Source organism: Chinchilla lanigera, unplaced genomic scaffold (assembly GCF_000276665.1).
Source record: "Chinchilla lanigera isolate Chin_1 unplaced genomic scaffold, ChiLan1.0 scaffold00024, whole genome shotgun sequence".
NCBI lineage: Eukaryota > Metazoa > Chordata > Mammalia > Rodentia > Chinchillidae > Chinchilla > Chinchilla lanigera.
Window position 1 is genome coordinate 3,345,610 of NW_004955425.1, and position 13,340 is coordinate 3,358,949.

At 38.3% G+C, this 13,340-nt stretch overlaps 1 pseudogene; it reads left to right on the forward strand.

The window, feature by feature from the left end:
* Window positions 1–7,813: 7,813 nt before the first annotated feature.
* LOC102015128 lies at window positions 7,814–8,816 on the forward strand (annotated as a pseudogene).
* Window positions 8,817–13,340: the final 4,524 nt, after the last annotated feature.

Below are 13,340 nucleotides of genomic sequence, written 5' to 3' on the forward strand. Positions count from 1 at the left end.
AAAAAAAAAAAAAAAAAAAAGAATATACAAATGTTTGCTATTTAAGGTATAATTAGCTCTCCCTCTCAGATCTGGTGATCTGCCATGGAGCTTTTCACTATGTGGACAAAGGATTATGCAGCCCACTACAGAAAGGAGAACACAGAATGCAGAGCAGATGAGAAAGCTGGTGCAGAGGCACTTAGAATCCATTTATTTTTTAATTCAGACAATAGTTTAATATTTAAATAACTTTAATAAACTAGGAGATAAGCTTTTTTTAACTTTTCATTTGAAATAATTTCAGGCTTATAAAAAAGATGCAAAAAACCCTCATCAACACAAATTAAAAACCAGTTCTTGTACATCCTTCACCAACTTCCCCAATGTTCACATCTCACATAAAAATAGTACAATTATGAAAACAGGAAATTAACTTTGTATATTAACTAATATACAAACTTTACTCAAATTTCACTAACTACCACACTGTTTTTATATGGTTCCAGAGCCAATCCAGAGTCAAATATTGCATGTAGTTATCATATTTTCATAGAAACATTTCATTAGTATATGTTTGCAGTACATAATATTTACATTTCCCTTCCCTCCTTCCTCCCTGCTTCTAATTCTTGATCCTCTTCCTATTGAGAAATATCTATCTCCCTCTTTCTTATTACTTTTACTTTATTCTTTATTTGTAATTTGAGTGTCTCATATAAGAGTAACCATGTGATATTAACATTAGGATTTAAAATGATTAATTTTCCTACAATTAACTCAAGTTTATCCTTCTTTATGGAAAAGTAATACTCCATTGTGTGTAAATACCACATTTTCTTTATCCATGCATCTGTGGGTGGACATAGAGCCTGCTTCCAAAATTTAGCTATATTTGCTGCTATAAATATGGGTATGCATGTATCACAGTAATATGTTATTTTAAATATTTCAAGGAGATAACTAGAAGAGGAATAGTTGCGTCAAATGAAATTTCTAGTGTCAGTTTCTTGAGGAGTCTCCATACTGATTTCTTTAGTGGTTGCACAAGTTTACATCTAACAAAGTTTCTCAGTTCTTTCTTTGTCTTTTGAAGTGTTACTAACACTTCAAATGAACATTCACTAGTTGTTTTGTAGAATGACTTTCAAGGTGGCATGCCTGATGTTCTCAAAACTAAATTCAGGTTGTGTACTTTTTACACAATACCTCAGAAGTTATGCATTATACCCTAAGTGCATCATTTGAGAAATCATATGACTGACATATCTCATTACCATTGATTTTAACTTTGATTACTTGGTTATGCTGGTGTGCACCTGGTTTCTCCAATATAAAATTACTCTTACTGTCTTTGTAATTAGTAGTTAAGCGTTCTGTGTGGAGATACTTTGAAAACATACACAGTACCCTGCTTCTCATCATACTTTGCTCCAGTAATTTTAACATCCATTGGTGATTATTCTTACCTGCAATTATTATCGCTAATGGTAAGAATTAAGTTCGGAAAGGGTCCTCACAAGTAGGTAATAGATGCCTTGCAATCTGACAATATGGTATGATGACCAAGAGTTGTATTTTGCCACCAGAGTGACATACTCACATATTGGCTCTCATGCGTATTAGCCGTGGAACGTTAAGTAAATTAACTTCCCTAGCATCAGTGCCCTTAGTAATAAAGTAAAGACGATGAAATCTATCTTATAGAATTTTATGATGAATATAGTGAATATATAGCACTTTGCACAGTGTCTGGCACATGGTAAATGCTCAGTAAATTTTAGTTATTATTATAATGGTAATGGTTACTATTAGTTTTATTGTATTAATCATCAACAGAAAGAAAACCCAAAGTTACTAGTTTACATAAAAGTATCCGTTCTTTTTTAGTTATTAGACTTTTATGGAATCTTCCTGAGAAGAATATACTTCTGATGCAACAAAAATCGGACTGAATTACGTATGTATGTACACATACATGCACATATACATGTCATATGTCCAGCATTTTGGATACGATGTCAAGGAGAAAGAGACTAGCTGAGATAAAAGTTAATACAAAAAAAATTTAGGACCTGGAAATGTAACATAGTGGGTAAAATATCTGCTCAACATGTGAATAGCCCTGGATTTGATTATAAACTTACTACTATTACTACTACTACTACTACTACTGATGATGATGATGATGATAAGCAAGGTTATTAAACAGTGTGGCAGATACTGGTGAAGTATTTGTTGTTTTCTTTCTTACACAATGGTAAATACCCCATCATACAGATGAATGGAAATGTGCCCTATTGAAAAACAATCATTTTCCAACTTCTCTTTTTATCCAGTGGTGCCTAGTATAGCTATGTGTGTCTTCTAGGAAAGCTATTGAGTTTTGATGAAAGAGACTTACAAAGTGTATGCCTTTTAATCTTCACTATTCTTCTTTTCTCTTTCCTGGAACTCAGAAACAATGATTATAGATGCAACCACCACCTTGTATCTAAAAGATTGTGTACCCCACACTAAAAAAAATGGAGCAGAGCCAGATTTTGTGGCACACACCTGTAATAACCATACCTTGGGTGGCTGAGGCAGGCAGATCTCAAGTTTGAGTCTAACTTGGGCAACTTAGCAACTTAACAAGACTCAACACCCTGTATCAAAATAAAAGATGTAGTGGGTATGTAGCTCAGTGTGAAAACCCTGGGTTCAATCCTCCAATATGACCACCACCACTAAAAAAAAAAAAAATGACAGGGCAGGAAGATAAGAAGGCTGGTTATTGAGCAACTGTTATTCTCTTTTTATAAGTGAGGAAATAGAACCAGAAAGATGTTAAATTATCCATAGTCAGTTACCCTGAAAGCAATGGAGCACGATTCAAATGCACGTGTCTTGTGACTCCATATTTGCTTTCTTTTATATGTCAACACTTCCTAAAAGTAGGAACATATTTAGAAGCCTTTCTCCCTACATTCACACATTGTAAAGGTCAAATGAGCGTATAATAGACAAAACAAAGTAGCAAATGTCATTGACAACAGAGCTAAAAATATTCCTTACATGCTCTTTGTTAACTACAGCCATTCCAATTGATCAATAAAAACGAACTGGCAGTTGTCTGGCACTTCCTCCTCTTGTGCCAATAAAAAGGCTTCAAACAGTGACGAGCAACTCATAATGAATGTTGCTAAGTGGTTCCCACCCAAACAGCACATCCAAAATATCAGGACCTAAGTGAATGATCGCAAAGAAATAATAGATATTTTTGACTGTCTGGCACACATGTTTAATAAATTGCTTGAACAATTAGAATACATATGATATACAATAATTGAGCTTTCTTGCTACTCCTTTAAAACTCCTGGCCTGAATTATTGGTTGGCAACAATTAACTAAAGCTGCCCTCTCTCAGTACACTATTTCATTCCATTCTCCTTCTCTGATTCTTCAGCCAGAACATGTTTCCAACTGCTATATTTTGGATCTTGAATATCCTCCAAAGTCCCATGGGTTAAAGACTTGGTTTGCAGGGTAACATTTTGGGAAGTAATGGAACCTTTAGAAGATGGAACCTTGTGGGAGCATGGACTTGAAAGGGGTTGTGGGAGTTCAGCCTCTTCATCTGCCTTTCTCTTTTGCTTCCTGGCCTCATGCTGAACAATTTTTTCTGTCACACCCTTCCTGCCATTGCCATCAACACCTCCATCAGAGAGCTGAAAGCACTGGGTTTCCCCAGCTACTACCTGGAACCTATAAAACCATAAGCCATAAGCCATTTATAAGTTAATCATCTCAGGTATTTTGTCACAATGACGGAAAGCTAACACACCAACTACCATAGGATTGTTTTCTATTATTTTTCTTAATATAGAAAAATATTTATGTCTATCAAATAATTGATCACTAGAACAAAAATAGATGAAAATAGCCACATATTTCTTAGACCTGACCTGATTTCAATTACCTGCAAAGGCAGAGAATTTCGAAAACATTCAGATACATGTTTTTATAGCTGTTTGCAGGATAGAACAGAATCTGTTTGTGAGAACCCCACTAGCTCATTTATATTTTTTCCATTCCAAACCTTCACAATAACTATTTAAAGGAATGTTATCATTCTCATTGGAATGGAAGAGATTAGGTAATTTTTCTGAGAATTTATTATTGTGTAACAGTTGTTAGTAAAGTCATGCTTGCTGTTTTGTTGATTTGTACACTTATTCTCTCTGAGCGTTCTTTGGGAAAACAGGAATAGGTAGAGCATGTTGCCCCGTGGACTTTTAACTCACTTGAATGTGACTTCACATCGTCACGTCTTCATTACCCTGTTCCTTATTGTAAAAAAAAGATCTAACATTTTTGAGCACTGTGTGCCAGCCACTGTGCTAATGGCTTTATGTGCATTGACTACTTTGATCGTCATTGCAACACTATGCAGTATGTTGAAGGAAAATGTTTTCAAATGGAATCATGATTGATATACAAATATAAAATGAATTTGTGTCTGTAATTTTACTTAACATACCAATAAACAATGAAACCTATATCACAGTCAACTAAAATGAGAATCTAAAGAGCAGACAAATACTTTAGCCCATTAGCAATAGGTTTGTGACTTTTAATTGCATTGTTATAAATAAAGGAATAGGTAAAAAGAAATAAAAGTGAAAATATATTGCATTGGAAGAACTGATGAATTGAATTTTAAGTGGAGTTTGCAGAAACCACTCCCAGAACTGTATATAATTGAACTTACAGGAGCACTCTACATAGGACGCCACAGGCCTAATTCACCAGTTCTCCATCATGTCTGTGAGGTAAATATTGCAATTACAATATTACAACTTTGTATTGGTTAGCTTTCCGTTAATACCTGAGATAATTTATGAAGAAAAATGATTTATTTAGGATCATGGTTTTAGATCTTTCAGTCCATGGTCAGTTGGCCCTTTTACTCTTAGATCTGTGATGGGGCAGCACATCATGGTAGGAACTAGGGCACAGCACAGCCACTCACTCATGGAAAGAAGCAAAAAGAGGAAGCAGAGGGTGGGGCTCCATGTCCCCTTTGGGGGACATGACCTGTTAACCCAGAGAGTCCCCACCAGGCCCCACCTCTTAGAGAATCCACTGCCTCCCAATAGTGCTATGGACCGGGACCACGCCTATAGCACATGAACACTGAAGGGACATTTCAGATCCAAACGGTAGCAAACTTCCCACTCAAAAAGCTGAAGAATGGTCGCTGCTGCAGGAGAATCTGCTTTTGGTAACGTGTTTGCTAGTAGAAACCAGCAGCATGTAGGAAGAACGTCTTCATTTCATTTTCACCTTCCGTATCCCATATGGATACACAGTATTTTTTTTTTTTCTTTTCTTGAAATAGCATCTTGCTATCTTGGCCAGGCAGAATAAAAGTAGAACTAAATTAATATGCATAGCTCCAACTCCAAGGATGCTTAAAAAATACAAGTTGTAGTTTCTCAGCCTTTGAAATTCAGAAAGACACACCAAAAAATTGAAGTGGAATTTGAGCAAGCCAGTTAATAGTATCTGTGATGGGACAAAGGTCATACTTGGTTTTCATTAAATCCCTTTAATTTTCTTCTTAAATATACAACTAAATTTCACATTCTCCCCTGAGGTTAGTATTGCCTGTAATTGACTTCTGGCAAATAAAATGTGTGCAGAAATGACATGCTATTCATAGGCCTTGTTATGATTTAGATTTAAAATGTCCCCAGAGACTCGTGTATTTGGAGGGTAACTGGATCACTGATCCACTGAATCCAGTGGATTCATCCATTGTTGAGTTCAGCAGTTGGGAAGTAGGACCCGGTTGGAAAAGTGTCACTATGGAGCTGGCCTGGAAAAGCATAATCTTGTTCTTGGTTTTCTCCCTTCTCTTTCTGGTTCCTGGCTGCTATTGGGTAAGCAGCAGTCCTCTGCCATGCCCTGCCATCATGACATTTCTGCCTTGGAGCCAGCCAACTTTAGACTGAGCCCACTGGAAACTGTGAACCAAATAAACACCTGTCCTCCTTTAAGCTGTGGGAGTTAGGCATTCTATCCCAGCAATACGAAAGTGACTAAAACATCCTTTGTGGTCATCCATATTCTGTCCTCCTAGTTGCTAGCTGGGTGTTCATGCAGAGAGAAACATTGAGAGTTACCCATTGAAGATAATGGAATTTCTGAGCCTAAACACTGTTCAAGTACAGGAATGAGAGTTTCCCCTCTCCACCCTCACCCCTGTGTTGCACTATGCAGTGAGAACTAAAGTATAATAATGTGTTTATTGTGTTAAGCCATTGAGATCTGGAGATTGTTTTTATGTAAAGAGCACTAAATCCATACTTCAAATGGGACTTTGAAGTACAGTGCTCCTGAAAAAAAAACCTAAAATAGGGGCTGGGGATTTAGCTCAGCGGCAAAAGCGCCTGCCTGGCAAGCGCAAGGTCGTGAATTTGGTTCCCGGTACCGGAAAAAAACCAAACCAAAAAAAAATAAAAATAAAAATAAATAAAATAAATAAAATAAAAACCTAAAATAAATGGCACTGATTTGGCAAAGCACTTGTGGGAAGAAAGGAAACTGATGCCAGAAGCAGAAAAGATGGCAATCCATGTCATTTTAAACAGGAGCAAAACATTTCTCAAGAAGCTTCACTTATAATAACTTAATAGCCAGGCCATCTGCTTACTGCTTTGTCAGCTCCAAGAGAAGCAGTTGGAGAAAAACAAACTGTTAGTGTATACTGGTGGCCAAGTATTGGCAGTTCACGAGAAAAAAATAATGAAAGAAAATAGGGAAGTTTGGAGTCTCACAGTAGACCACTTCTAGATCTCAAATAAGAATGAAGATTGAGAAAACAAGAAACAGAACAACAAAGGCTGTTAGGGCACCAGCTTAGGCAAAGATCACATTAAAGTATGGCCTTCCTACTCAGTCCTGACAGCATCACACTGCTACTCGTGAGGCTACTTGTTGGCAGAGGCATGAAGGTAAAAAAGACAAGACTAAGTGGAGCATCAAGAAAATGTTCAGGGTATAATCTGTGGCAATAAGAAGCCTGTTAAGTTTGTAACTAAATCTTACTTCTGAAGAAAACAAGACAAGGCATTAAACCAGCTCTCAGCTTACCATGAGAAGGAAGCAGACATCAGAGTCTACATCAGCCCAGACACTCCCCATCACCCACTTCAGATATCACCATGGAAGATAATGAAGAGAGTTCCTCAAAGCAAAACCAGGGTGTATTAGTCAGCTTTTCTTCCCTGTGACAGAGTATCTGTGAAAATCAGCTTAAAGGAGGAAGAGCCTCCTTTTGGTTCATGGTTTCAGAGGTTTTAGTCCATAGACAGCTAGCTCCATTGTTATGGACTGTCATGAGGCAAAGTACCATGGTGAGTCTAGGAGTTAGGAAGGCAGAAGTTAGATGTGTGTTATAGGTACCAAATCCCAGAAAAGGAACAACTGTTGGAGATGCCGTCCAAGGCACTGAAAAAAGGTGAGAAAAACCATGCTATTTTCTCATCAGTGCCTCCCTTTGGCTAAAACCAGATGGAAGACAACTGATGCTGGAGCCTGAGAAACATCACCTGCACAAGCCAGTCCTCCTGCCTTATATAGCAGGTTGAGAGTAGGCTAAAGATCAGAGCACATGTAAGCTTAAGGCCAGCAGAAACTGGTAAAACTGGGAGATATATAGGATTCTATCATGTAAAACCAAAGCTTAAATGTTCAAACAATTTAAAAGAGCTTTGAAATCAAGGGAAGCAGCCAGAGCATTAGAGGGTCAGTGCCTGGGCCACCCAGGACTATAGGCGCCTGAGTGATGTTGGGCTACAAGGGCCACCCAGGTGTACCCCCACTGTCCCAGTCATGGAGCCTTGTCATTACAAACAATGACAAGCTTGAAGACTTTGAAGAGGCAAGTCCATTTGCCTTTAAAGAGTTTCTGAAAACCAAGAACATCAGCCTGTAAAAAGAGGACAAGAGCAACAGAATTAATTCAAAAGAAGCTTCCCCACTCCAGAGCTGTGGGGGTGTGGCCTGGAATATCAGCAGCCAGTTTATGAAGGCTTGCCAGGGACTGGAGACCTATTGGACAAGGAGGAGGAGGAGGAGGATGGATGAAATGGGGCCTATGTGCCATCTGCCATGGAGCAGACTCACTCATCCCGGGCCACTGCCATATCTTTCCTTTTTCTCCACCTGCTGGGAGTGAAGGGATGGAGTTTCTGACTGAAGGGAGGATGAGTGACACCTTTGTGTCTTTCCAGTATTTCCATCTGGAAGTTCGAGCACTGACTATGCAGCTCACAGAGTCGTTGGGAGACAGACAACTGCGGGTGCTGCAGGTAAGTTAGGAAGCACTGAAAGATAAACATTCTAAGTTGAATGAGGTTCAGAACTTCTCTCAAACTCAGAAATGGTGAAGATGTTTGGACGGAAATTAGAAGCAATGATCAAGGAGGAGAGTGACTGCCATGACCTGGAATTAGTGGTGTAACAGGTGGAGCATGAACCTGCCACTGATGACCAAGGAGGGTGTAAAGGCAGAAACTCATGTCATAAAGCTGAAACAGAAATAACTTAGCTCCAGGCATAGGTCTCCCACTTTAAGCAGCAGAATGAAGCCCTGCAGTGGGGCCAGGATGGCAGCCTGACTGTGATGGAACAAAACATGGATGTGGCCTTACAGAAAGGCCAGGTGGTCATGAATAGCACACGTGCATCCATAAAACAGCTGGCTCTCTGGAGATGAGACCATAAATCTTGTTGCTGAAATCCTTAAATCTGTAGATAGAATTTCTGAGTTTACGGATGAGGACTAGAGCTCCAGAGAACCACCAGATACTTTTGGCTTCCAGTTCCACATGCCTCAGTCACCACCACTCCATCTGAGCGTGCAGCAGTACCCCTAACTGCACACTAGTCACCCAAAGTAAAGTATTTATCATGACCTAACAGAGTATTATTGACCAGCACAATAAGAATGGCTCCTGAGTGTCACACCTGTGGTTTCTTTATTTTTTTATTAGTACACATTTGCAGCATATAGTGATAACATTTATTGTGGAAAATTGGTATATGTACATAAAACAGCTCAATTTTTCCTCTTCCCTTCCACCCTCCCCTTTTGCCACATCAGATTTATTTGTCTTTTAAGTCCTTATAAAATTAATTATCAGGGCTGGGGATTTAGCTCAGTGGCAAAGCGCCTGCCTGGCAAGCGCAAGGTCGTGAGTTCAGTTCCCGGTACTGGAGAAAAACCAAAAAAAAAAAAAAAAATCTCCTTAAAATTAATTATCAAACAGCCAAATAGCAGGCCAAAAAAACTGTAAACAATTACATTAAATCAAGTTACACTGTCCATGTACATTGTTCATGTTGGGTTACAATAACTTTTCTGTTTTTTCCTCTTGTCTGCCTTTTATTTTTCACTTTATTTATATATCAAGTTTCTCATATAAGAGAAACCATGTGATATTTAAACTTTTGTGTCTGATTTCCTTCATTTAACATTACAGTCTCAAGGTGCATCCATTTTTCTATAAACAGTATAAATTTATCCCTCTTTATAGCAGAGTACTAGTCTATTGTATATAAATGCCACATTTTCTATATCCATTCATTTGTTGATGGACATATAGGCTGCTTCCAAGATTAAGCTACCACAGACTGTGCTTCTGTAAATATAGGTATGTATATATTACTAAAATGTGATGTCTTTAAGACTTTTTCAGGAGAATACCTAGAAGGGGAATAGCGGGGGCAAGATCCTACCTCTTTAGATCAGAAGTCAGCTGGGTCAAGATCCCACCTCTTTGGATAGGAAGTTGCTGCCTATTTGGTCTAGTCCCTGTGTTTTGGTTACTTTTTTCTTGTTCCTGGGACAAAATACCTATCACCCAAAATTAAAGGAGGAAAGTTTTATTTAACTCACTGTTCGTGGCAGTTTTAGTCCATAATCAGTTGGCTCCAAGGCAAGGTGACATGGCAGAAGGGCAGCAGTTCTTGGCAGTAAAAGTCAGCAAAAACCATAAGAGCAAAAGGGGAGGAGCAAGTTTCTTTTCCTTCCTAATATGTTATGGAGACTACCCACTGTTGGGTGGATGTAGCACTCACATCATCTCCATGCCCTCTTCTGGCACAGGCTCAGGATGTTTACAAAGTAAGTACCCTGGCCCCCTGCTGAGTCACTTAGTTAAACTTCTAAACTTTTCAAGTTGACACAATGTGTCAACCCTTTGACATTGGCCTATAGAATTGTTCATGATCCATAAGCAATCTAGGTCTTGGTATATAAGGAAGAACAACTGATTAGAACAATTACTTCACCTTGACTTAAGTAGTACAATCAGCAATAACAAGAGCAGCAAACACAGCCTAGAGAAACTATTAATTTGCCACCTTTAACCATACAAAATATATTTGTGGTTATATAACAAAATCTAAAACAAACCAGAAAATTGTATACACTAAGTATGTCCAAAATATGCCAATTTTACCCTCAGGGAGAAAATTTTAGAGGAGTTAGGGAAAAATAAAGAAATAGGAGAAGAGATCAGAAGCAAGATTGGAGGACAAAGATCACTCAAACTTTGGGAAACTGGTGAAGAAGGCAGGTGGGAAAGAGAGAAGGAAAAAATAAAAAGAACAGAACAACAGCAACAAAAAACCTAGAAATGATGTTTACCCTCCTAAAAACAAGAACTAATAATCAAGAAAAAACAAAACAAAGACAAAAAAACAAGAAAAGAAAAAAATTCACTTCATGGCCTCTCCGCTAACACTGGTGGACAGAGGGGGCAAACAAGGCCCAGACCCATGTTAATTAACCCCAGCAAGCCTGCACCTTTAGTTCCACTGAAGTTCAGGCTGGTTTCTGGCTATGAAGCTGGAATCTAATTTGTTCAACTTGCAGTGTCTCCTGCTGGCTTGAATCCCACTCCTTGATCTTCTGCCAATTTGAATTGGTTCTGCATCACCCTGACACTAGGAGCTGCTACATGGAGCCAGCCTGCACTGCTCTGACTTCCAAACTCAGTTGGCCTCTCTCCAACATGGCTATTGGCCAATCACTCTCTCCTGGGGGACACCTGAACCCAGATAACTCACCAACCACTGCAGTCTGCTGTGTCCACTGCTCTGTTCCGCTGATATGTTTCTCTGTGGATGCCTCTGGGATTCCGAGTAGTCACCGTACATCTTCAGGCTCAAGCTTCCCCTCCCACACAATGAGTCTGGGCTCAGGGAAAAAGCACCACCTTCTTCTGCATTGAGGTCTCTCTTCCCTCTCCCTGTGGGATTCAATTATCACTTTTGATCCATCACATTCTGAGGACCCATTTCCCTCCTTTTTCTCTTCCTCGTATTGCTATTTCCAGCATCTGGGCACCAAATCTTGGACAGGCTATTTACCAGCTGATCACTGCTCCATCTTGTTGGAAGCCCAGCTGGGTCAAATGAAATTTCTATTTTTAGATTTCTGAGGACACTCCACAGTGATTTCCATAGTGGTTGTACCAATATGCACTCCTAAAAACAATGCAGAAGAATTCCTTTCCCTCATCCCCTGCAGCCTCTCCAGCACTTGTTACTTGTTGATTTCTTGATGATAGCCATTCTTTCTGGATTAAAATGAAATCTAGGTGTTGTTTTAATTTGCATTTCTTGAATGGCTAGAAATGGTGAGCATTTTTTCCATGTATTCATTGGCTATTTGTACTTTTTCCTCTGAGAAATGTCTATTCACTTCATATATCCATTATTTTTAATTGAGTCTTCAAATTTGGAGGATCTGATTTTTTTGAATTATTTGTATTTTCTAGATATTAGTCCTTTGAGCAGTACTTCATTCACCCAGTTTTTTCCCATTCTGTTTGTTGTCTCTTGACTGTTGCTGGCTTCCCTTACTTCCAAATTAAGAAGCTTTTTAATTTGATGTGGTGCCATTTGTTGATTCTTGGTGTTACCTCCTTGCAACCAGGGTTTTATTTAGAAACTTCTTGCCTATGACTATAACTTCAAGAGTGTTGCCTACCTTGTAGCAAAGCAACTATTTTATTTTAACATTTAGATTGCTGGTCTACTTTCATTTTAGTTTTGTGCATGGTGAGATAAATGGGTGTAGGTTCAATCTTTGTCATGTTGGTGGCCAGTTTTCCCAGTACTATTTGTTAAAGAGGCTATCTTTCCTCCAGTGAAAATATTTGGCCCCTTTGTCAAAGATTAAGTAGCTGAGTGTCCCTGCAGTTGTTTCTACATCCTCTATACTGACACACAAGTCTTTTTTGTATATGTGCTGCCGAAGTGAGCACACACAAGTCTTTTTTGTTTTAATTGATACCATGCTGGTTTTTTTTTTCACTATAGCTTTGTGTAGTTTGAAATCAGGGATTGTGATATCATCTGTCTTGCTCTTGTTGCCCAGAATTGCTTTTGCAATTCTAAGTCTTTTCTGGTTCCATATGAATTTTTGGATTGTTTCTCTTGTACTGTGAGGAACTCCATTAGTATTTTGATCAGATTGAGTTAAATTTTTGTAACAATTTTGAAAGTATGTCCATTTTGATTTTACTGGTTCTATCTATCCAAGAACAGAGGATGCCTTTTCATTTCATGATGTCCTTTTCTATATTCTTTTATCAGAGCACTATAGTTTTCTTTGGAGAGATCTTTCACTTCCTTGGTTGGGTTAATTTCTACGTGTTTCATTTTTCTTCATGCTATTGTGCAATATATTGTTTTCTTAATTTCTTTCAGTGAATTATTGGCATACAGGAATGCTATTGAACTTTTTCTTTTCCTTTGTTATTAGTATGTATTTTTCACACATAATGATCACATTCATCATAGGGAATCTGTCCCTCTGCATAATATATCTTACTTCTTTTTTCCCCATTCCTCTCCCCTTCCTCAGCCTATCTTCCCCTCCACATTTACAAAATCCTTGTCTCCAGTTTTTCCTTCCATTCTCTTTTTTAAAAATCACTTTCCTTTTCCCTCTCTTCCTCCCCAATTCCTTGGTCCTCTCCTCATTTGAACATGTTCTTTCTACTTCCCAGTACTGATCCTCAGTTTTGCTCTTTATTTACTGTTTGTGTTTCTCACACAAGAGAAACAATGCAGTATTCAAACTTGCATGTCTGGTTTATTTCACTTAAATTTATGGTTTGAAGTGCATCCATTTACCTAAAAATGACTCAACCTTTTTTTTTCCTGGCACAGTATTACTTCATTGTATATAAATACTACAGTTTCTTTATCCATTCATATGTTGATGGGCATATGGGCTTTTCTAAGATTTAAATTGTGCATATATATCTATATCTATCTATCATATATATATAATT